The 24,202-nt window shown below is 41.5% G+C and overlaps 1 long non-coding RNA gene across 2 annotated transcripts in view; it reads right to left on the bottom strand.

The window, feature by feature from the left end:
- Window positions 1-24,202, bottom strand: part of LOC144798450 (uncharacterized) — a 1,486,395-nt gene that overhangs the window by 118,645 nt on the left and 1,343,548 nt on the right. The window lies entirely within an intron of this gene.

The raw sequence follows: 24,202 nt of genomic DNA, 5'->3' as shown, positions 1-24,202 counted from the left end.
CTTGCAGGGATAATTGAGAGCTTAGTAATTGGTTCACAACATGGGTTTATACCAGGCAAAGGGACAACACAACATACTAGGCAGGTTATCACAATGTTTGATGCAGCAGGTATCCTGGGAGACCCTATGGCGGCATTATTTCTCGACGCCGAGAAGGCGTTCGATAGGGTCTCCTGGGAATATTTGTGGGGTACCCTAAGATGGAGTGGAATCGGTGAAGGGTTTATTAAAGCAATGAAAATTTTATATAAAACCCCATCGGCTAGAATAAGGGTCAATAGGGGGCATTCAGCAGCGGTTAAAATAGAAAGAAGAACCAGATAGGGCTGTCCCTCATCCCCTCTATTATTTGCGCTATATCTAGATCCCTTCTTGCGTAAACTGGAAGGTAATCAAGGGATCCCCAGGCTGTGCTTGAATGGATGCGAAGCAAAAACGTTGGCTTACGCAGACGATGTAGCCATTTTAACAACTAGCCATGAGGGTGCTATCAGGGAGGTGGAGATAGAGGCTCAGAATTTTGGTCAAGTTTCTGGCTACAGTCTGAATAAATCTAAGACTCAGATAATTTGTAACCAGCATGTCCAGGGGGGAACGGATCCAAGAATTGTAGCCTCAGCAGTCTACCTGGGAGTGGCAATATCGGCGGATGTCGAAGTTGTTGTGCAGAACAATATGGCTCCACTAATGGCTAGTGTAAAACTGGATCTGGAACGGTTAAATAATCTTCATCTTTCTTTAATGGGATGTACAAATATAATCAAGATGCTCATATTACCTACATTTTTGTATTATTTCAGGGCAATTCCACTCTTTTTTGAAGCAAATTGGTTTAATACATTGGAAGGTATCCTCAACAGATTTATTTGGGCACAGGGCAAGACCCGTAGGGCATATAGGTTTATGACATTATCGAGAGGAAGAGGTGGCTGGGGGGCATCGGATTTTAGACTCTATTATTGGGCTGCAGTAATCCAGTTTATGCAAGGACTTATAGGAGGTGGGGGGTAAGTCAAAGGATAACAGATTGCTCTTCCAGAATTTATGCTGCTGTTTTGGGGGAGGAAGTTGAAAACTGTTTCTTAAAATGCATTGAGTATGGATACTATAAAAGAACTAGGTTTAAGACAGTTGAGGCAGGTATCAAGATATGGAGTGCTTTTATGAAAAAAATGGGCATAGGGAGATTTAATCGGTACACAAAGCTGTTTAGAAATAGATCATTCCCTGTAGAGATATTTGGGGATATGACAATGGAAAGATGGGCAGAGAAGGGAATTACTCAGATTGGAGATCTCAGGAACTCGGAGGGATTCATTGCATTCTCAGATGTAAGGGAGAGGTATGGATTGGATAGGCATGACTTCTTCAAGTACCTACAGATAAGGAGTTATCTAGGGAATAAGCACGGGGGGCAGGCGGGCTTTAACACGATTGAGATAATTGAGAAAATAAGGCTAGGGGGGGACTGCTCGATCCGAAGTTTCTATGCCAGTCTCATGGATACAAAGCAAGATGATATTGAAAAACACAGTGAGAAATGGGCAGAGAAATTAGAGGGCGATTCAGGGTGGTTTCAGGATTCATTGGAGGCGGGAAGGACACTCTTATGCTCTGCGTCGTTGCAGTCGCAACACTACAAAACCCTTTATTCATTTATTATACCCCGGCTAGGATAGCGAAATGGGGTGGAACCACAGGTACTACCTGCCCGCGCTGTAACTCAGTAGAAGCAGATATAATACACATGTTTGCACTATGCCCACAGCTTCATACACTCTTAAAGGATATAGAGACTTTCTTTGAGGCCTCTCTGAAAATTAAGATAAAATTTAGTCCTGTGCATATATTGCTAGGGATTGTTCCTGAGGATGGTATTCCACAGCGGGAATTTATTTTCGTAGCCATGGCAGTGTACAGGCTATGCATCGCCAGGGCTTGGTTGGATAAAAACCCTCCAGGCCTGCAAATATGGTTGTCTAATTTGTTAGCTGCATATAATTTAGAAAAACCTATCTACGCAAGGAAAGGTAGGAAAAAAAGGCAGCTGGGAATTCGAATTTGGGAACCGGTCAGTAATTGGAGAGCAGGGCTGGTATAGCACTCTGGGGATGTATAGGAACTGCTTGTAAATATAAATATAAATTGAATATTTTGTTATTTCCCTCTCCCCTAAACATATGTCTGAGATGAAGTATTATAATGATTACGTTTATGTTTGCATTTATGGTTGCATTTATGTTTGTATCTATTAATTTATGGTTTTTGATGACGCCTTGTTCAAATTCTTGTGCTATATGGAAAATAATAAAATATATTTTTAAAAAAAAATGAAGTAGTATTGGATGTGTTATTTGTGTTTATTTTGTAATATATTTGGGCACATTTTTTTTTAACAATCTAGTTTTTTTTCCCCTGCTGTTTATGATGAACTACACTGACTTCACTGTGAACAGTGAAGTTAAGTAGTAGCTGATGATAGCAAAAAAAGGGAAAAAATTGTTATCTGAACGTTACATTGTTTTGTATTATTTAAAAACTCATTGTAATTTGTGAAATGCATTACGTTACATAACACTTTTGCAGTTTATTTTATGTAGTAGAAAAGTTAGAAAAACAGTACTAATGACAAATACACAATAGTCGTTCGATATTTAAAAAACCTTTGAAATTCATTGAAAAACCATAGGTTTCAGAGACGTTATACTTAGAAATTAGCATTTAAAAAACCTTAGAAATTCACTGAAAAAAGCATAGGTTTTACAGACGTTATAGTTAGGATTTAGCATTTTAAAAACCTTAGAAATTCACTGAAAAAAACATAGGATTCATGGACTATATAGTTAGTTGGACATTTGGCTCATAGAAAACAAGAGAAATTTGCCTGTTATAGTTAGTTGAGCTAACTATAACTTGCATGCCCGCAATGCACTGCTGATGATGTCACATATTACATCACTCGTGACATGGTCAGTGACATGATGACATCTCAAATGACATCACTGACTATAACAGGCGAATTCTCTGGTTTTATATGAGTCAAATGTCCAACTAACTATAACGTCTGTAAAACCTTTGTTTTGTTCAGTGAATTTCAAAGGTTTTTTAAATTATATATATACTGACTGTTTTAGCCTCCCTGTTTGTTGAGGGAGCAAAGACACAGCCTCGTGTCCGAAACGCGTCTGAGGCATGCACCGTTCCACTAATATATTATAAAATAAATAAAATCTGATACCGGCATATTTGAGTCCGTGTTTCCGTTCTGTGCGACGAGGCACTTGAGAAGCGTGGAGTCAATATATATATATATATATATATATATATATATATACATATATACATACACACACATACATACATACAGACACACACACACACCAGGACTCTCTCCCAGGTAGGGAAAAAGGCACGACACAGCTCCGGGGATTTAAAGGGCTTTATTGCTGTTCTTGCGCAAGTGAACGAAGTCAAAGAAACGCTTGGCAGACGCATTTCAGCCTTCAAATGGCTACTTCAGTGCAGGTTTCAATGGCTCCTCAATCTCACAGGGAAGCCAAACGATATGGTGCTACTGACGCGACCACTCCCAGTCAGGTGGTCTCTCGCCCCTCCTCAGCCCTTAATGATGTTCAGATGCCTTGCGCTCGCCCAAACAGACGGATCAATGCTGGTACTGGAAGTCTTCTGAGGAAGCCCAATCAGTAATATGGCATTTACTAACACCATCTGTTGTCCCAACGAGATGGCTGCAGGTGCCCACACCGCCACAGGTACCTGGAAGGGTTTGGCCTTTTTGTGTCCCCTTATCAGGAAATCAGTGTTGCCTCCTCTCTCCCCATTCGTGTGGGGGGGGGACCGGGGGAGGTATTGGGGGGTGGACATGTTGCAATTTTGTGCACAGTCCAAAGCGCAGGCTTTCCACGTTGCTCCATAATGAGAGGGCGGTCGTCAGCCGGCGCCTGCTTGCTGGCAAAACAAACACCAGGACTCTCTCCCAGGTATGGAAAAAGGCACGGCACAGCTCTGGGGATTTAAAAGGATTTATTGTTGTTCTTGCGCTAGTGACTGAAGTCAAAGAAACCCTTCGCAGACATGTTTCAGCCTTCAAATGGCTCTTCAGTGATGGTTTCAATGGCTCATCGATCTCACAGGGGGGCCAAACAATATGGTGCTAATGATGTGACCACTCCCAGTCAGGTGGTCTCTCGCCTCTCCTTAGGCTTAATGATGTTCAGATGCCTTGCGCTCGCCCAACCAGACAGATGCATGCTGGTACTGGAAGTCCTCTGAGGAAGCCCATTCAGTAATAGGGCATTTCCTAACACCATGTGATGTCCCAACGAGTTGGCTGCAGTTACCCACACCGCCACAGGTATATATATATATGTATTGGTATTGGACAGCTTTGGCCCCCGCAGCCAGGAACCGTAGATTTTCTCTGCGAGCAGCAGTCCGTGACTTCACGGAGGGAGGCGGTGAGACGTCGATGGGGGCCAGGGAGAAGAACTTTTGACTGCAGAGATACTGTTTAAATTTATTTTAACTGCACCACACACGCCTGTTCAGAAAACGCCAGCACTCATCATGAGTTACAAGAAGGTTAAAGAGACGCTTACCTGAGGGCCGGGATGGTGCCTTCTGGGAGTTGTGGTCCGCCGATGGGGACTGCGAGACGGCGCTCATACAACCAATTACCTTTGCTGGGCTTCCACAAATGGGAGCGAGATGGTTCACTTGCAAGGCGGCGGTGACAGTGCGCAGTTCACAGGCATTTGATAAAGACATAACGTCGAAACGCGTCATGCCTTCTGTGCGGAAATAAAGTTACTTTGCCTGGTCCCCTCCTGTGTCCCTTCGGTTCTTTGGAGAAGTGAGGAGCCTTTTTCTGTATCAATTTGCACGCCAACCCTGGGCACGCTGGAGGGACCCGTCTTGTTTGTGGCCAAAGCTTCAAGGGTATAGGCTGTACATCCGTGCAGCCTTATAGTGGCAACCAAGGTATTGGACAACTTTGGCCCCCGCAGCCAGGAACCGTAGATTTTCTCTGCGAGCAGCAGTCCATGACTTCACAGCGGGACGAGCTCACTGCAGTCAGCCCCCGATGCTACAATATCCTGGAATCACGCGGTGAGACGTCGATGGGGGCCAGGGAGAAGAAAGTTTGACTGCAGAGATACTGTTTAAATTTATTTTCACATGCCTGTTCAGAAAACGCCAGCACTCATCATGAGTTACAAGAAGGTTAAAGAGACGCTTACCTGAGGGCCGGGATGGTGCCTTCTGGGAGTTGTGGTCCGCCGATGGGGACTGCAAGACGGCGCTCATACAACCAATTAACTTTGCTGGGCTTCCACAAATGGGAGCGAGATGGTTCACTTGCAAGGCGGCGGTGACAGTGCGCAGTTCACAGGCATTTGATAAAGACATAACGTCGAAACGCGTCATGCCTTCTGTGCGGAAATAAAGTTAATTTGCCTGGTCCCCTGCTGTGTCCCTTCGGTTCTTTGGAGAAGTGAGTGTGTGTGTGTATATATATATCTACGGCACATAACAAAATGCTAGTTGAAATGACTAAAATGTGCCTCGAGCAAAACTTCTTTATTTTCAATGGCGCAATATACCATCAGGTCAGGGGTGTGGCGATGGGGGCCTGCTTCTCACCTAGCTACGCGTGCTTGCACGTTGGGCTATGGGAGGAGCGGGTCCTAGTCAGCCAACACCATGATATCATTACATAAATAATAAAAATAAATTGATACTTGTGTAGCGCACTACTCACCCGCAAGGGTCTCAAGGCGCTTGTACGAATACCGCTGTGGAACCCATCCTGGCTTTCCCTGTGAGGTGTCCACTCCTAGGCACCCCCAAGGTGGAGGCCAGGCATCCTTAGCGTTGTGGGGGCCGTTGTGGAGATTAAGCAAGCTATTGCCCAGAGTTGCAGAGTGGGACTCCATGATTGGAATAGGCACCGAGGCGAGAATTATCAGGTCCGTGGAATTTTAAGCCCAAGACCCGCCGAGGCGGGGAATTGAACCCTTGTCCCGGGCTAGACCTCTGCATCAGGGTCTGCCGCTCTAACCATTGAGCCACACTTCTCCGTTACCAATAACATTGCTTTATATTTGCGTTACATTGATGATGTTTTTATAATTTGGAGAGGTAACCATGATAGTGCCAGGGCTTTTGTTGATTTGATTAATTTGAACACCGTTAATCTCAATTTCACTTTGAATTTGAGTTCCGATTCAATTTGTTTTTTGGATGTTGAGATATTTGTGAAGGACTTTACCCTTAATACGAGACTCTACAGGAAACCCAGTGCGGGAAATACTATCCTGCACTCTAATAGCTAACATCCGGCTCACCTGATTCGGAGCATTCCTTTTGGGGAGATGCTCCGAATCAGGAGGATTTGCAGCACAGATGCCGAGTGTGCGGCTGCACAGGAGGCATGCAAAATACGTTTCCTGGCTAGGGGTTATTCCTCGGAAAATATCATGAAAGCAATCAGGCGTTCTAATCTAGTGAGCAGGCAAGAGGCACTGATTCCCAAAACTAATAACACCAACTTGGAGGTTCCTTTGACAGGGGATGGGCAAGTTAGCTCCCCACGACTTATTTTGACATTTAATCGTCAACATGGGGCTTTACGCAAGATCGTAAATAACAACTGGAATCTGGTTCGTAGTGACCCAGTAATTGGTCACAAAATAGACACTAAGCCAGTATTGACTTTTAGAAGATCCCCCTCCATGTCCAAGGTTCTGGTCAGCAATACCCTGGAGCCCAAGGCCTCTGCAACCTGGGGAGCATTAAAGAAGGGCTTCAAGGTATGTCCACAATGTAAAGCCTGCCGTTATGGTAGTAACAGGACCCATTTCCAAAGTCCCTTTCAGCAACATCCAACTGCTATCTCTAAGTGGCTCAATTGTAAAACCGATTATGCCATCTATGTGTTGGAGTGTCCGTGTGGGCTTCAATATGTGGGCAGCACTAAACTGCCCACCCACAAACGGATACTCCAACACATACGGGCAATAACTGGGCATGATCACAATTATCCGGTTGCCAGGCACTTTCAGGATAAACATCTGGGCATTCCTGACAAGCTCCAATTTTTTCTAATTGATTGTGTCGGGGTGTCAAGGAGGGGAGGTGACCGTGAGGCCAAACTCCGTCTCCTTGAGACGAGATACATTTTGGAGCTTAATACTAAAAATCCTAATGGCCTTAATGACAGGGAGGATCTTTATACCTGTCTATAGGATTAATCAGTATGCCCACAAGACCTGTCCGGATCAATTGGATAATTCTTGTTCCTGATTTACTGTTTTCGATTTTTGTACATATAGATGAATTAATTCTTTAAAAAACTGAAATGATATTGTTATTCGTATTTTCATAACCTTGGTACTTATTTTAATATTAGGTAATCTTTTACCAAATTGTTTGCACTTTAATGCTAAATTTGCACTATCACTTTAAGCACTTTTCCTGTTTATTAGCAATTACTGTGACTCGCCCACTTGGGCTCTATTCAGATATTTGTGTCATATAGCTTTGGATTAATGCTGCTATTTCATGTATGAGCATTTTACTCTTAGAAAACTCAAGGGCACAACACATAATAATGAGCTGGTGTTCATATTGTACATAGATAGTATTAATCATCATGTATATATTTATCTGTGTTGTTTTTTACCTTTCTATGCCCTGTAAATATGCTCTTATATCTATGAAATCTGTATATATGATTTTATTGATTGTATAATTTATCGAAAAAATCAAGTGCTTTATTTTTTGCACTCTCGATTAATTGCACGAATGCAGCGTTTTATTACATAGTATTTTTTCCATGTCTACGACACATCGTATCGCACTGTCACTTTAAATGCTTTGCTCACTGTGTGTAGCTTGTCATGTGATCAAGCCTCCCTGGAGGCGAAACGCGTCATGGCGGCAGCGCTGGCTTTACGAAATTAAACCACCTTGCACCAGCACTTCTGGGTCGACTCTTTGTTACTGGATACTTTGGTGAATTCCTTCTTTTGCCTAGAAGTGACAATGTTCGGAATATATCTCTATATATATATATATATATATATATATATATATATATATATATATATATATATATATATATATATTCACTGAAAAAACCATAGGTTGCACACCAGTTATAGTTAGGTGGAAATTTTACTCGCATAAAACCATTGAAATTCCCACGTTATAGTTAGTTGGACTCACTATAACTTGCGCGTGCAATGCACTGCTGATGACGTCACATATTACATCACTCATGACATGGTCAGTGACATCACTCATGACATCACTAATGACATCTCAAATGACATCACTGATGACAACATCCTTGTGACAAAGTGGCAGACCTCCTATCAGCATAAAATAACCTTTGACACACACATTCAAAAATAGAAACTAACATTTTCTTAAAAAAGGAGAAACCAATACCAATTACAACAACTTATTAGGTAATTCCAACATCTACATACACATACACTCATTCACCAACAGTTCTATATAGTCACTCATGCATGTACTTACTCATCATATGTACTCATACACCTATACATCCTGTTACACACTAATACTCATCCATATAGTTACTCACACACAAATTCACACATGCAAATAAACTATCAAAAAACCATTTACTTGATTATACTGCTATATACACACCACTACACATACTTCTACAGAAACGGAAACATATTTACTCTCTTAAACAATCAATTATAAAAACACATACTCACTAACCCACCCATACACACAATCATCCACCCATACAGTCTTGCACACATGCTGTCTTCAAAATACATACAAATAGTGAGTCACTCATTCATGCATCTGTGCTCTAAGTAATATCCCCCACCGAACCATACAGACACTGATACTGATACTCAAAAAAACAACTAATAACCCATATACACACTCATGTAGCTACTCACCAACCCATGCAGCCACTTATACACAAAGTGAGACACAGATACAGATATTTAAATATTTAAACATTACTCGCTAATATATGTATTCACTAAGATACATTTAATAAGTCAGTTAACCAATCAATTTTACACAAAAAAACATCCATTTAGACATTTATTTACCCATTTATTCTTCCATCAACCTTTAGATATACATATATAAAAAATATTTATTTTTCAGAAAGATACACATTCACTGGATGATGTCATCAGTGATGTCATTTGAGATGTCATCAGTGATGTCATGAGTGATGTCACTGACCATGTCATGAGTGATGTAATATGTGACGTCTTCAGCAGTGCATTGCACGCGCAAGTTATAGTGAGTCCAACTAACTATAACGTGGGAATTTCAATGGTTTTATGCGAGTAAAATTTCCACCTAACTATAACTGGTGTGAAACCTATGGTTTTTTCAGTGAATTTAATAGGTTTTTTAAATGCTAATTCCTAACTATAACTGGTGTGAAACCTATGGTTTTTTTCAGTGAATATATATATATATATATATATATATATTATATATATATATATATATATGTATTAAGTGTTACCACTTTATTCCAATCAAGATGACTTCAGGTGTGCCACACTTTTGTCATAAGTAAGACTGTTAGCGTTTTAGTTGTTCTTTAGAACACTCTGGGACATTCTGTCATTGGGCTATAGTTGGGCTACATCTGGCTGATATTTGGGCTACATTTGTTTTTTTTTGTCTCTGGTGGCCATCTTTGGGCTACATTGGGCTACATTTGGGCTCTAACATATATATAGCCCAATGTAGGCCAATATATATTTTTTCAAAGTTAATTTTCGTAAAAACCACTTGTGCATATATCTTGAGACATAGCAAAGGTACATCGGGGTACCAGTCCCTACAATTTTGCCAAGTTTGGTGGAAATCCATTCAGCCGTTCGGGCTAAAAGTGAGTCCAACCGCCCTATGGAAATTAACATGGGGAAAACACGTTTTGGGACCCCCCTTTTATCTCGGCCCCCGCTTGACGGATCCCCCCGAAACTTTCAGGGAAGGAGCGGAGCGCAGCGAGGCAAAATTACAGGCAGATCCCTCATTCGGCGCCACAGTTATTCCCAATAGAATGTTGCGGATTTCCTATGGAAAACGATCCTAACTATAACTACCTACTGGCGACTATATATATATATATATATATATATATTTTACATTACCTACTGGCGGTCGCCAGTAGGTATATATAGTTAGGATTTTTTTCCTATGGGATTTTTGAAACTTCTATGTCGAATAACTTTGGCGTTTGAGGACGGAATTGGCTGAAATTTTCAGGAAAATGGAACATCTGGTTTCTGAGCAGCCCCTGAAAATTTGGGGGGGTTTCGTCAAGGGGGGGCCGAGAAAAAAGGGGGGTCCCAAAACGCGTTTTTCCCATGCAATTTTCCATAGGGCGGTTGGACTCACTTTTAGCTCGAACGGCTGAATGAATTTCCACGAAACTTGGCAAAATTGTAGATATTGTTTGCCCGATGTGCCTTTGCTAGGTCTCAATATATGTGCTCCAGTGGATTTTGATAAATTAACATTAAAAAAAATATATATATCTGTAACAGCGCTCCGGTTAGCGCCCCGGTTCGCGTACCTGACGCGTAACGGAACTTCGCGTAGCGAAGCTGATTGGCTCTCCGGTGTCTGTCAACATTCTAAACAGTCCGGAGCGGCCGCCATCTTGTCTCTCGGTAGGATCGAGAGACAAGAGGTGAAGAAAAACGAAGGGGGAAATTAATGAAAGGGGGCAAGGCAGACCCCTCCTGACCCCCTAGGATTGATGAGGGGGCTATTAAAGGGTCCCGCTGGGCAAAAAATAAAAAAAATAAAAAATTCCGTTTTTTCGCGGTAGAGGCGCTACCCGGTACGCCAACCGGGTAGCTAACCGGTAGCGTAACGGGAGTCCGCCATCTTGTGTTTCGGTCGAATTTAATCACAAGATGGAGGAAAAACAATGTGGGAAATGGGTATAAGGGGGCATGGGAGACGTATCCTGACCCCCTAGGGTTTCTGAGGGTGGCTGAGGAGGCCCATATGTGCGGGAAAAAACCCACATTTTTTTTCAAATTTTCGCGCGGTTAGCGTCCGGTGCGCGAACCGGGTAGCGAACCGGGAAGCGAACAAAAGTGAAAATTAGTGAAAAAAGGTACATTTGAAATTTTTAAAGAGTAATCATAGTTAAGGTAGCTCTGAAAAGAGCTGTTGGGTTCTGTGTAAGTTCTAGGTACTTATAAGTAGGTACCAATTCATAGTCTTAAATTCAGGATGAAAATTCTGTTCCCTTCATCTGAGAAGTGAACTCCATCTCCTCTGTAGATATCTTGCATGTAGTAACGCAAGTTATTGTTGTAGATGGAGCCCATTCCATGGTCTCTCATGTAAGCTGAAACAGACTTATTTACATGCTTCCTCGATTTCTCAATTTGTGAACAAAATTGGTTGGACCACCTCCATTTCTGTCTTTGGCATATATTTGAATATACCAAGGCAGTTTGAGGAAAAAGTGCCATCAATTGCTCAAAGGTGTCCTTTAAAAGCATTTCCAGACCTACCCCAGTCAAAGTGCCCAAATCATTTCCTCCACAGTGCACAATTAACAGGTCAGGTTTTGGCAAATGCAAAAAGGTTTTCACCAATGGTATCAATTGGTGACATCTTAATCCTCTGTGGCCAATCCAGTTGATTTCCACATTTTGTAAATTGAGGTTGTGTAAATTTCTGTTATCAGCATACCTTTGAGCCCAGTGGATGTAACTATGTCCAACAATCCAGACAGAAAACATGGTGAGAGGAGGTTCTGCTGCAGTCAGATGAAGTGTGGGAATGAAATGGCAGTTGAAACAGTAGGAGTTTGTAATGAAAAAAACTGTGGAGTTTCTGTGCTAATGATTCATTAGCAGTGATTGGTGGATTTTGATTGCTGAAAACAGAAAGTTAGGGTGCATGGATGAGTTCTTTGAAAGATGTAATTTGAATGGTCAAGAAAAAAACATTTTATGAAAGATTGCACTGGATACGCAGGTGTACTGAGAGTTCAGAGTTCAATTGAAACATTGTTGTGTGAACTTGTAAACATGACAGGTCTTTCAGGAGGTGGTTGCTATGGAAAAAAGGCAGAAAGGGCAGAGGGGGGAAGGGTGTTGATTTGAAAAAAGTGAGGGAAGAGTTTTGATTGGGTGACATGAGAGATATGTGTGATGAATTACAGCATTTCTGTGCCTTTGTTGGTTGCAGCCTCTGGAGTGCATACCATTTGCTCTGCTAAAGAAAAATTGGTGTGTGTCTGAGACTGTTTTGAAACTCAAAAAGTATTTGCTAAGGTGAGAAAAGATTCATTTAATTTAGATAGAGAATAGTATGCTTTAGGGAGAAAATTATGAAGAAAGGTGTGTATTTAAAATGTTTCTTTGTGTCAAGTGTTTTACAAATAGATTTAGTTTCTTTGAGTTTCATAGCCATGCTAAAAAGTGACGCAAAAGTGGTGAAAGGGCCTTAAAAAAACACTTTCATGTGTGTTAGGGCATTTTAAGTCACTTCCCCATGAATCTGGGTGAATAATTTGCTTACTTGATGTGTTTAAAAATGTTTCTAGAAGTCAATTAGGTTTCTTGATATGTGCTGCTAGAGTTTCATAGCCAGCATGGGGCATATTTAGAAGGACTTTGAGCCACTTTCACGTTATTTTCCCCATGTTAAAGGTGACGCTAAAGTGATGAAAGGGCCTTGTAAATACACTCTCATGTTTGAGCCACTTTCATGTTATTTTCCCTATGTTAAAAGTGACGCAAAAGTGGTGCAAGGGCTTTGTAAAATATGCCCTCATGTGTGTTAGGGCATTTTAAGTCACTTCACCATGAATCTGGGTGAATAATTTCTTTACTTGATGTGTTTAAGAACGTTTCTTGAAATCATTTAGGTTTCTTGATATGTGCTGCTAGAGTTTCATAGTCAGCATGGACCATATTTACAAGGCCTTTGAGCCACGTTCACGTTATTTTCCCCACATGAAAAGTGACTTTAAAGGTAGTGCAAGGTCCTTGTAAATACGCCCTCATGAGTGCTTTGCAAATTTAAGTCATTTCCCCGTGGGGCAAGGTCCCTGTAAATACGCTCCCATGTGTGCTTGGCAAATGTAAGTACTGACAGGGTGTGCTTGTACATAGGAGCTGTGTTGTGTTTTCAAATTATGACCAGAAAATCGTTTTTTTTTAAAAAGAAATGCTTTTTACATTTATGAGAAGGTCAAAATGGTGTTTGCTTCTTTAAATAAATATTTCACTTTCCACCATGAATATGGGAGAATAATTTCCTTGTTTGCCGGTTTAAAAACACGTTTCTTGAAGTCATTAAGGTTTCACAATATGTTCTGCACGAGTTTCATAGTCAACATGGGGGCACATTTACAAAGCTTATGAGCCACATTCACGTCATTTTCCCCACGTTAAAAGTGACTTTAAAGGTGGTGCAAGGTCCTTGTAAATAAGCCCTCATGAGTGCTTGGTAAATTTAAGTCATTTCTCTGTGGTGCAAGGCTCTTGTAAATACGCCCGCATGTGTGCTTGGCAAATTTAAGTACTGACAGGGTGTACTTGTACATAGGAGTTGTGCTGTGTTTTCAAATTATGACATGAAAATGGTTCATAAAGAAAAGGAATGCTTTTTACATTTATGACAATAAGGTGTCTGCTTCTTTAAATAAATATATCACTTCTCACCATCAATCTGGGAGAATAATTTACTTGTTTGTCGGTTAAAAAATCGTTACTTTAAGACATTTAGGTTTCACAATATGTACTGCTAGAGTTTCATAGTCACTATGATGATAATGATATACATTTAGAACTGTGTAGGAGGCATGGAGAAACTGAGGCTTCTGTAAGTGTCAAGGGAGGTGAGTAATGTACATTGCTCTGTTGCATACAGTCCTCACCTTCTGCGTACTCTTTGATATGCTAGACTACATCTGCACAATGAGATACCTAAGCTGAGGAAATACAGGTGATGTGATTGTGAAATGAGCAAAAATATTTGCACGTTTTTCAATTATATCACCTGTGTTTCCTAACATTACGAATCACATTGTGCAGATGAGGTTTAGGCCTGTCCAAAGACAGAGGAGGTCTGGCCTTTGTTCAAGAGTGCAGTGGACATGACTCACTTCGTTGGTAGGCCTGCACATGTATTATCTCCTCTGTACTCTTCAACAAGCCTAAATTTCATCTGCAACCCTGAGTAGGCCTCACCTCAAACAAACCTCTGGATAGGCCACACCTTATCGGCATCCTGAATCAATCATTTAAAATGTTAGGGGCAGATTTATGATGGCCGTGCGCCTCTTTTGCGCCGCCGTTGCGTCACTTTTGTGACGCAGCAGCGGTGCAAAAGATGCACCATGTTGCAAGATAGGCCTCACTTCATCTGCAACAAGATACCGTCAGTTTAAAATGTATACATTTAGGACTGTGTTGGGGGCATGGAGAAGCTGAGGCTTCTGTAAGTGTCAAAGTTGTTGCATACAGTGCTCCCCTTCTGCGTACTCTTTGATATGCTAGACTACATCTGCACAATGAGATACCTAAGCAAAGGAAACACAGGTGATGTGATTGTGAAATGAGCAAAAAAATGTGCACGTTTTTCAATTACATCACCTGTGTTTCCTAACATTACGAATCACATTGTGCAGATGAGGTTTAGGCCTGTCCAGGGAGACAGAGGAGGTCTGGCCTTTGTTCAAGAGTGCAGTGGACATGACTCACTTCATTGGTAGGCCTGCACATGTATTATCTCCTCTGTACTCTTCAACAAGCCTAATTTTCATCTGCAACCCTGAGTAGGCCTCACCTCAAACAAACCTCTGGATAGGCCACACCTTATCGGCATCCTGAACCAATCATTTAAAATGTTAGGGGCAGATTTATGATGGCCGTGCGTCTCTTTTGCGCCGCCGTTGCATCACTTTTGTGACGCAGCAGCGGCGCAAAAGATGCGCTATGTTGCGACATATTTACAACTTGATGCATCTAGGCAGATGTGTCACGCTGTAAAGTCCTGCGCCACATGAAACCTGCGTCAGGTTTCATGTGGGCGTTTTGTTGCAGGGTGGGCGTTCACTTGCATGAAAGCTCTGTAAAACTAACACAGTGAAATTTACAAGATTTCACTGAGTCAGCTTTATGGCATTGCTGAATCAAATCCTTACGCCTGTTTGAAACAGGCATAAGGAGTGATGCACCATGCAATGTGTGGCTTGCCCCTGTGCATTGCAGTAGTCATGTTGCGCTTGCGACGTGATTCATGCAATGCGCCACTTTTGCGGCACAGATGCGTGACGCATCTGTGCTGTTTTTGCCCCATGGTGCTCCGCATTGTAAATGCGGCACACCATGGGTGGCAGAGCAGCGGCGCACGTTAACTGGTGCATCCCTGGGGATGCGCCAGTTAACATAAATCTGCCCCATTACATTTAAGTATGAGCAGGGGACACAGAGTCGGTGAGGCTTATCCAAGGTTAAGAAGAGATGAGTCCTGTTCACTGAAAACTTGGACATAGGCCTCACCTCCTCAGCATCGCTGGACATGGCTAAATAATATCTGCAAAATGTTACTCTTGTTAAACAATTTTACTATTATAGTCTCTGAGATTTGTCTCTTACTCTGCAACATCTCATTGTTCTCTTTCTTTAAAGATAACGACAACATCAAACATGAGTGATAATGAGCAATCTGTTGATCTCGATCTTATCATTGAACTTGTCATTGAAACGTCAGTGGAAGTAGATCCCTTGGATGATTTATATCCTGTGGATGATGAAGAATATGATGAGGATGCTGATTTGTCAGATTTGTATGACATAGGGTGGGCAGCTGACCTGCTCGAGCCTATTGAACTATAAAGACTTTAAAAAAAAAATTTAAGTTACTGGAAATGAAAAGTAACCATGTTAACCGTTTTATTTAAAATTAAATACAACTTCAAAAACAGCTTGTGTGAAGTGTCTTTAATAAAACAGTGAAATATGCTAATAAAATTAGTTCAGATTCACATATAAAAGAGCACAGGTCAAATGTAGAAGATTCCATTTCTTTGCTACTATTTGTGAGTTTTAAATTTGTCAATGCACTAAAAATTATTGTATGTAGAATTGACGACTAGTGTGTTAATTTTTTGACGACTGTTATTGATTTACTGTTTGGTAATAGTGGTTAATAACATTTTTTATTATATTTTACCACAGATTCAACTGCAGATCATTTCAAAATTAAATCATGCCTTCGAGGCAAAGAAGGAGAAAGGCTACAAAACGTCAAACACAGCAGCTTACTACATGCTTGCAGCAGTCCTCTACAATAAAAACTCGTCAAGTCACCAAAAAAGCTCCGGGTAAGACAACGAAATCTTTCCTAAGAAACATTTCCAGAAAAAAAAGTATCACTACAGAACATGTTTTAGTCCAGAAGAAGAGAGTCAATTTAAACAGGAAGGAAAGGCCCCTTAATAAAGTTAGTGGTAGAGCAGGAGAAAACTCTGTGAGTGCCGGTAGAAGGCACAATCAATTTAAGGACATTCGTACACGAATGTTTCGCAACAGGATAATTGTAAATTTGATGAAAAATGTAAAGAAAGGTCAACAGAAACTGGCTTTTTATAAGAAAAAAAAATGTTGAGAAAATTATTGATCAGGCTTTGGAAATGAAGCGAAAGTTATTTATTTTGGTAATCAATAGAATTAGGAAACTAAACAAGGCAATTTATGAATTCAAAACAAATAGTAGATGGAAGAGAATAGTTAATCGTACAAATTTTTGTGAAGCCGGAGTTCCCAGATCTATTCGTGAACCTCGTGCAGGATTTACGTTCAAGATACGACAATATGGTTATATTAGGGGATTTCAACTATCACTGGGAACTCAGCCCCAAGGAAGGGCAGGCCAGCGAGATTGATGAAGCTTTGCTAACGCTAGGGCTAGACCAACAAGTAAAAAGTCCTACACATGTGAAAGGCCACATGTTGGACTTGGTATGGACGACACTGCCGGCACAGGGGTCGCCGAGTGCGATGCCTTGTGTCTGGTCGGACCACTACCTTGTGAAAGGAGACCTCCTGATGATCACACAAAAAAGGAAACCCGCAGAGGGGCAGAGGGTGGTGAGAAAATGGAAAAATGTCAATGGAGATAGATTGGTGGCATATCTCCTAGCGAATCCACCCTTGAACCCGGGTGATAAGAATCCGGATGTTCTCCTCAACGATCTGGACGGTAGACTTCGAAAGGAGGCTGATCATGTAGCGCCAGCACGAAGGGTCAATCTAGTGAATAGAGGCTCTGGATCTCCCTGGTATAACGACTCTCTTAGGGAGAAGAAGAGGGTTCTGCGCAGGACGGAAAGAGCCTGGCGCAGAGCCTATGATATCAAGGCGAGAAGTCTCTATTTAATGGAACTTACGACTTATAAGCGTGCCATAATAGCCAGGAAGGCCGAGTTCTATGAAGAAAGAATCATCACATCCACAGACCCACAGAAAGAAATCTTTAGGGTATTAAATGAACTCAGGAAAACGAAAGAACAGAGGCCGGAGTTCACTTGGGAGGACTGCCAGAGATTTCAGGATTTCTTCACCGGCAAAATAACTGATCTACTCTCTGAGATCGCTGGCGCTCCCTTACATGACTGCCCCCCACAGATTAATCCGGTTAAGAAGTGGGTGGACAGCCCTTTAGACACCCTACCCTTGATTACGAAGGCGGGACTGTCACTGCTCATAGGACGAGTAAAATCTGGATCCCAGACTGATCCTTGTCCTCCGGAAATATTCAAACTGGCGTTGCCAGGAATGGAGGAGGAGGTCCTAACACTCTTGAATTCATCCTTAGCATCAGGAAAGGTTCCGCTAGCCTTCAAGGAAGCTCGCCTAGTTCTTCTGCCAAAAAAACCTGGGGCAGATGTGAAATGCATGAAAAATTTAAGACCTATATCTCAGATCCCTTTCCTGGCCAAAGTGTTGGAGCAGCAGGTACTTCCCTGCCTCTCGGATCATCTGGAGAGGAATAGCCTGTTGGAACACAATCAATCGGGATTCCGTGCGAATCACAGCACGGAATTGGTCATGCTATCCATTCTAGATGAGCTTAGGAGTAGGGCGGACAGGAAGATGCCTGGTGCCCTGGTGTTGCTAGACCTCTCCGCGGCGTTTGACACCGTCTGTCATGAACAACTATTGTCGCGGTTGAGAGGTTTTGGCATCCAGGGCACAGCTCTCACCTGGTTTGCCTCCTTCCTGTCAGGAAGGACGCAAAGAGTGCAGCTGGGTGAATTAGTCTCCATAGTAATGTCAACACCATGTGGAGTGCCGCAGGGGTCAGCCCTGTCGCCGCTGCTATTGAACATATACTTACAACCATTGATTGCCCTCCTCAATCAAATGGATTGTCAGGTATACAACTACACTGACGACACCCAAATCCTCATCCAAATGGATGAGGTGCCTGGGGTGTCTACAAGGTTGCAAAACATCCTTAAGTATATAACTAATTGGATGTCACTGAACTCTTTAAAAATTAACCCTGACAAGACAGAGGTTCTACCTATCACTTTGGCGGGCAGCCCTTGGCATGATGGGTTTTGGCCCTTAGAACTTGGTCCACCCCCAGTACCTGCAGTGACGGTTAAAAGTCTAGGCATTCATGTGGATGATAAGCTATCCATGCGGAAGCAAGTTAGTATGGTGGTCGGAACCTGTGTTGGACTATTACGTCAACTCAGGAAAATCGCACCACTCTTGTCATTTTCAACCTTGAGACAGGCGGTTTCCGCAATGATACTATCAAGGTTGGATTATGGCAACTCGCTCTATATAGGATTGCCCCAAAAACTGCTTAACAAACTCCAAGTGGTGATGAACGACGCCGCTCGGCTCATTTTTAAGAAACCTAGAAATTCGCACGCGTCCCCTCTCTTGCGCGAGTTACATTGGTTGCCGGTGAGACAGAGGGTGCTCTTTAAAGGGCTATGCATTGCTCACAAGTCACTTTATGGCAAGGCCCCAGGATACATCAAGACCCGCTTAACCCCATATATACCGGGCAGGGCATTAAGATCTGCTGATGCCTCTCGTCTCACCCAACCACGCGCCAGATTAGCTACGGTGGGCGGTCGTGCGATTTCAAATACTCTCCCTGTAGTGTGGAATAATCTGCCGATCGATCTGCGCAGGGAGTCCAATCTGATGGCCTTCCGGAAGAAGCTGAAAACTGTCCTATGTCAGGAAGCCTGGGTGGGGCTATAAGGCCGGCTGTACCAATCTAGTAATCTGTCTGTTTGTGCTCACCTAGGAATTTAGCGGTGCTACTTGGACAAGCGCTTAGAGACCCCAGGGTATAACGCGCTATATAAATCGAATAAAATAAATAAGTATTTTCAGGAGAATGGATGCATAGTTCAAGTTGTGAGGCATTTTTCAATGAGGAGAGTTACTTCCAGGACAATGATTTGGTGCATGCAGTTGACACCAGTGGTCGAGCATATGAGGTGAAAGACGGTTGTCCAGTTGAAAAAGAAAAACTTGTGTCAACAGAGGCAGAAGAGGTGTTAGGTGATGAAGTTTTAGGGAGACGTCCTAAGGGTCCAGTGTACACCTGGAAGTGTAGTAGTATTTGCAGTGTGCGACAGGATTCCATCAATTTGCTTTGTGATTTTGTACGGACATTTAATAAGAAAAGTTTAAAACAGAAAATGAAGTTGGTGCAGGAATTAGATCCATGCAGAGTGAGAGAAGTGACAGGTTTACATGGTCATTCACTGGCTTGTCTTTCCAGGAGAGTATGCCAGAGTGTTTTTCATCATTTCAGGATGCTAGCAGTCCATCATAATAAAGTGAGGAAATTAGTAAGAATGTTGTATTTTGCTAAGAGTCCAGCAATTAAGCTTAAACAATTAAGCAGTGCTCTTTTGCATGGTTCTGAAGTAGATGTGAAGAATATTTGTGAAGAAATTGAGTTTTGTTACTTTGCAAGTAAAGAGGAGAATGTTGAAATTGACCCAGAAGAAGAAGGTAATGTGGAAGAAAGTGTACAGGTTTCCAGTACAGATAAGTTCCTCAAGGAAATTGCCACGTTTCAGGTGAAATCAAGTGAGAGGCCTAATTTCACTTGTGTGTGTTGTCGACGCACTTATTATAAGAATTAGACTAAGTTAGTGGATTTATATGCAAAAAGTGAAAGGGAAAATAATAGTGAATGGAAGGATTTCGCAACATACTTGATGGTAGAAAATTGTTTTGATTTTGGATCGGATCAACGTGTGTGTACTTATTGTTGTAACAAATTAAATCAAAACCGGATGCCTGCTAGAGCGGTTCATAATAATCTGGAATTGGTTGACATTCCTTCTGAATTGAAGGATTTAAATACTTATGAATCTATTTTGATTCAAAGTGTCCATCCCTTTCAGGCTATTGTACGAATGGAGCCAAAGACAGGGAAATTGCCTCCATCAGATTTACAGAGAGGATTAAAGGGAAGAGTTGTTTACTTGCCTCTAGATTTGAAGAAAAACATTAATACAACTGGAGTAGAGAAAGTGGAAGAGGAACCTCTGGTTATCTTAGTTAATGGGGTTCCGACAAAGAGTAAGACAATCTGGCAAGATTTAGTGGATATTAGGAAAGTCAAAAAGGCAACATTGTATTTGATGAAAAACAATGAGTACTACAAGAATGTATGTGTTGCAGAAGAGGAAGTAAGTGAAGAAGAGGACAGCGATTTGTGTGCTGGACAAATTGAGAAAGTAGAAGCCTCTAAAAATGAAGAAATATATGAACATTATAGTGTTCATCCTTTGCATTCCAAGGAAGTCATGGGGAATGCTATTGAGTTGTTTCAAATGAAACAAGCCAAAGGGAGTCCCATTAGTGTTTGGGAGGAAAGTTTGGAAGCTCGGTGTTTCCCACAGCTATTTCCAACAGGTCAAGGAGGAAGATATGATGAGCGACCTGATCAAATTCCTGCTTCTGAATACCGGACTTTACGATTGTATGCAGAACATCCTAGGTTTCGTCAATGCATTCCCTATTTATTTCATCTACTGTTTGAAAGTGATCTGTCTGGACTGTCATATGCAGTGAACCACATCTTGAAAAGTGGTGTACAGATGCAAAATATCTCGGCAAGGGACTTTATGGATAAAGTCAATGTGCAAGACAGTATTTTAGATTCTCACCTGATTAATCTCATGGCATGTCAGCGTGGTACTAATGAGTACTGGTACCATCGTCATGGTGATTTAAAATGTATGCTGAGGAACTTAGGAACTCCCACATGGTTCCTCACTCTCAGCTGTGCCGAGTATGGCTGGGAAGACTTACTTGAATTTCTACGAGAGGCAAATGGAAACATTGAAAATATCGAATTCAAGACACCCGGAGAACTGTGCTCTTTGGATCCAGTGAATGTATGCAGGTACTTCAATCATAGATTTGAAGCTATGATGTCTTTCATCATGAACAAGAAAAATCCACCTCTTGGAGAGGTGTTGGATTTCTTCTGGAGAAAGGAGTATCAAGCAAGAGGTGCTCCTCATATACATATGCTGCTATGGATCAAAGATGCACCCAAATTTGGAACAGATCCGGATGACTTAGTGATGAGTTTCATAGAACAGTATTCTACATGTGCTGTTCCAAAGACAAAGGAAGACAAAAGCCTAAGAGAACAAGTTTTACGCTTTCAAAGCCATCGTTGTGGAAAGTACTGTCGTCGTAAATTCAGAAACAAGGACAAGTTCTACACAAAATGTCGTTTCAGCTTTCCACGACCGGTGATTTCTAAAGGAAGAGTGAATAGTTTGATGTCTTCGCTGCGACATAATGTGACGAGGAAATCACCCAAAAATACATACAATTTGAAAAGAAACGAAGAGTCCAAGTACATCAACGACTACAACCCAGTGATTTTGTCCATGTGGAATGCTAACATGGATATACAGTTTGTGGCTGATAACTGTATGGCTGTGGCTCGGTATGTGACATCTTACATCACAAAAAAAGAAAAGACAGAATTGAAGGATATGTGGGAGGACATTTCCCATGAAAAGAGCCTCAGTAAGAAGTTGTACAGTTTCAGTCTGAAGATGTTGTTGCATCAAGAAATCGGAGCTTACGAATGTTCTGACCGGTTATCTTCAGCAAGTCTCTATGCCAAATCTAGGAGTATCATTTGGGCGAGTCTTGGTCTTGCTGCAACGCGTAATCGAGTTCTGAAACCTGTACGGGAAATGGAGTATTTGGCGGAAAAGGAGCCAAACAGTACAGATATTTTGAAGACCAACATGTTGGATACATATTATCCAAATAGAAGCAGTCGCCTCGAGAATGTTTGTCTGTATGAGGTTCTACAAAATTACATATTGAAGAGGAACATCAAAGAAGATATTGATAAAGGAGTGTATGCTGTAATTGGAAGTGAGGGATGTCTGGTCAAGCAAAGAAAATGCCAATTGGTAAATCATCGAAAATTGAGTGGCGAATCTCCTGAAAGAAAAGAGTTTTTCTATTTAGCTCTTTTGCAACTTTTCAAGCCTTGGCGTGCAGAAGAGGAACTGCTTGGAGATTTCCTCTGTTACGAAGACTCTTTCAATGCAGCCAAGGAGACCATAGAATGTCCTGTTTTTCCAAAATATCTAGAAATGTTGAATGCGGAAATCGAGCAGGAAGCAACAATTGCAGCCGAGATTGCTAGAGACAGTTCTCAGGACAGTCAGAGTTCTGTTTCATTGAGTCAGGATCCACTAGGAGGACCAGTTTTCGAAAATGAAGCTGCCACTGCCATGATTGAAGTGGAAAGAGCCATGGCACATGCTCAGGAGGATGCGGTTAACTTAGAAGATTTGGAAAGACAACTCAACGTTGAGCAGAGGAAAATATATGACGAAGTTACCAACCAAATTGATCATGGATTAAGTCATGAGAAGAAAGAGTGCTCATGTACGTCGTTGAAGCCTGTCCGACTGTACGTGAGTGGAGAAGCAGGAACTGGAAAAAGTTTCCTCATTAAAGCAATTTCATGTTATTTGCAGAAAAGGACTGAGTCATCGCTGTCTTGTGTTGTCACCGCTCCAACTGGACTGGCAGCACATAACATTAAAGGTATTACTTTGCATCGTCTACTGATGCTGCCAGTGGAGCATGATAACAAATTACAATACCACAAGTTATCTGGAGATGCTTGTTGTGAAGTTTCAAGAGTCTTGAGTAAAATGAAACTTCTTATCATTGACGAAGTAAGCATGGTTTCCAATGTCATGCTTGCCTTTGTGCATTTGAGAATGCAAGAAGTTCTTAAAACAGAGTATGATGTGTTATTTGGTGGCAAACACATCATTGTTTTCGGTGATCTTCTGCAGCTGACACCAGTGAAAGGACAACCAGTGTTTAAACTACTTACACATGAAGATACCAGGAAGTGCCTAGGGAGCATTGGCAACGTTAATATATGGTTAAACTTCAATTATGCTGAACTGCGTGAAAATATGCGTCAAGCGAAGGATGAAGATTATAAGAATATTCTACAAGATGTTAGAATCGGAAAAGTGACCGAGCATGGGAAAGAAGCTTTACATGCACGATTACTGTCAAATTTGTATCCAGAAGAAGACGTTCTGCCAGAGAATATTTTTCGGAAAATTACTGAGAAGAAATCTGGAATATGTTTGATGCCAACTCTTGCAGAATGTGCCATCTTCAACAACAAAATGTTGAATTTAGAAAACCAAGAGATTGTGAAACTGGAAGCTATTGACAGAATAGAGCATATGGGAGCAACAATTATTTTGTCTGAGAATTTGAAATCTAAATTGGATTCATTAGAGAAGACTATATCTAAAACTGCTGGTTTTGAAAAGACTCTGAATGTGTGCTTAAATTGCCGTATCATTTTGAGAAGGAATTTACATGTTGAAAGAAGTCTGGTAAATGGATCAATGGGTAATGTTGTTGATTTTGAGAAATACAGAAATAGAGATAGAATTGAATTTTTAAAAATTAAATTTGATGGCATTGAGGAAGTACATCTAATTGGTCGTTGCTCTGCTAGGTTTTTGCTTGTAAAAGACTTATATGTTCGTTTGTAAGCAGTTTCCAGTTTGCTTGGCATATGCGGTGACAATCCATAAATCGCA

This window comes from Lissotriton helveticus, chromosome 12, assembly GCF_964261635.1.
Source record: "Lissotriton helveticus chromosome 12, aLisHel1.1, whole genome shotgun sequence".
Taxonomy (NCBI): Eukaryota; Metazoa; Chordata; class Amphibia; order Caudata; family Salamandridae; genus Lissotriton; species Lissotriton helveticus.
This window is presented reverse-complemented; position numbering and strand designations above follow the sequence as displayed.